The sequence below is a fragment of the Penaeus chinensis genome, chromosome 7 (genome assembly GCF_019202785.1).
Source record: "Penaeus chinensis breed Huanghai No. 1 chromosome 7, ASM1920278v2, whole genome shotgun sequence".
NCBI classification, from domain to species: domain Eukaryota; kingdom Metazoa; phylum Arthropoda; class Malacostraca; order Decapoda; family Penaeidae; genus Penaeus; species Penaeus chinensis.
The window spans coordinates 25,398,248-25,400,747 of NC_061825.1; the positions used below are offsets into that span (position 1 = coordinate 25,398,248).

General features: G+C 33.9%; 1 protein-coding gene across 1 annotated transcript in view; it reads right to left on the bottom strand.

Annotated features, from left to right (window-relative positions):
- Nucleotides 1–2,500, bottom strand: part of LOC125026922 (inversin-like) — a 130,320-nt gene that overhangs the window by 53,516 nt on the left and 74,304 nt on the right. The window lies entirely within an intron of this gene.

The following is a 2,500-nucleotide window of genomic DNA, read 5'->3' on the forward strand; positions in this document are numbered from 1 at the left end:
AGAGGGAATGAGAGAGAGAGAGAGAGAGAGAGAGAGAGAGAGAGAGAGAGAGAGAGAGAGAGAGAGAGAGAGAGAGAGAGATTATGTTAGCAGTTCATCCGGTATCAGAAATACTGATTTTTCAAATTCTGTTTCTCTTTAAGTTTCATCATATAAAGTCATTGTCATTATTATCATTATCATTATCGTCATCAATATTACTATCATCATCTATCTTAAGTTTTCGTCATATAGAGTAGGTAAACTTTATTTGATGTGATTTAAAAGAAATCTACAATTGTAGTAAATATATCTGGAACGATTTTCATGTCATTGTCATTTTCATTATTATTATCATCACTATTACTATCTTCATTATTCCCTATTTTTGTTAAAGTTATCATTACTGTTACTTTTATTACATACTTTTCATTTTTACTATTATTATTATCATCATCCATAAGATTATTATTATCATTATTAACACTGTCGTTACCTTTATCCTTTACAATAGCATCATCATCCCTATCATTATTATAAATATTATTTCCAATATTTTTGTTATCATTGTTATTATCATTATTATTATTATTATCATTATTATTATTATTATTATCATTATTATTATTATTATTATTATCATCATCATCATCATCATCATCATCATCATCATCATCATCATCATCATCATCATCATCATCATCATCATCATCATCATCAATCATCAATCATCAATCATCATCATCACCATCATCATCATTATTATTATTATCATTACTGTTATCGTTATCATTATCATTATCGTTATCACTATCGTTATTACTATTGAAATTATTCTTAACATTATTACTGTTACTCATTATCACTATTAACTTGCACTGACCTTATTTAGTGTCCCTCACCTTTTAAAAGATTCAGAATGTTTTTTTATACGTAACATTAGCACTGTTATTGTCATCATTTATATAATTGTTGTTTTTTCGCATTAATTGTCCTTATTGTTATAGCTATTGTGACAATCACTGTCGTTACATCGCAATTATCACAACTATCATTACAATTATATTTTAGATTATCATAGTTATTATTGCTGTTGCACTTACTGCTGTTCTTATTGTTACTGTAGTGATAATATTTAAAAAGTTCATTAAGTTCTCATTCTCCTTATTATTTCAGTCAGCACTATCATATAAATCGTAATGATCCTTATAATCAATATTCTTACATAGTTCTTATTTACAGTAACTCCATAATCATTCTTGAAAACAGACGCACAACGTTATCAAAGCCAACTATATAATCACAATTCATATCGCCCAATCATACCGAAACGCTGCACATAACAGACCCTTCCTGCAAAATAAAAATGCACTAAACGGCATCGGATCCCAAACTCTTCCACGAATGCAAACACAGGACTTCCAGAGTTCGTTGACCCGGCCTCCTCTCTCGATCTCATGCGGTGTCCTTTATGAACCTGTGCCTTTGTTTTCTTAGTATGAGGATTGCCGTACCTTAGTTTGTAAGCATTGCAATAGTGTGTTGCTTTAATTTGTAGGAGTTAGATAGGCTACTTCAGTTGGAATTAGAATATGTGAAGTGTGCGAGTTGTCAGTGGATTGGCTATGAATGGTGAGGTGAAATGGAATACCATTTTTCGTTGATAGATTTAGAATGAAATTCTGCATGTCATTCTTAAGCCAATCAGCGACAGACATGGAAAATAACAAAGTGTTGCGCTCACACATCCCTTCATGTCAATAGACCTATAATCTTCGTGTCACATACACTATTTACGCAAGTGACGACAAATTACCCCCTTACGTGGATATATCTGCGTCAGGTGATTATTAATTCAGCATTACATAACCACGAAGAATGGTTACTGCGACGCGGAAGTAGAAGCATCATTTAGCCACAAGATTTTGCGCTTTGCAGACCTCTGTGCATGTTTTGGTGTGGATGCGGTAGTGAATTAAGAGTAAAGGTTCTATTCTTTCTTATTTTCTCATTGTTTTTGTCATCGCAGTATCCTTCACTTTTCCTCATAATCTTAATTTCCCGGACTCATCACTATTTGCTGATTACCAATGGCCTTTATAGAAATGTCTGCATATACATGTCTTTCTTTGTAGTTTACTCAGGTTAGAAAAAAAAACTTGTCTGCCCGATCACTCTCACTCTGACCATATATCTTTTTTTTTTTCCTCCTGCAGATTTGGGCCTATCCTTTACATCGGCATACTTTCACATTCCAGATAATTATAAATACATTTGTTATATGATATTTACCCCTTTGCTTTTCCTCTTGTGTCTTCCTTTTCGCTTTTCCCTTCTTTGTCCTTTCCTCTCGTACCCCTCTCTCTCCCGTTCCTTAATTCTTCATTCTCCCCTTCCCGCTCTCCTCCCTTCTCTCAATTTCCTCTTCCTTTACACCCCATGCTCTGGCCAGCACCTGTTCTTAGCCGCGTCATCGATTCCTTTCACAGCGCGGAGGTTTCACTCTCTCCTAGGCCACACT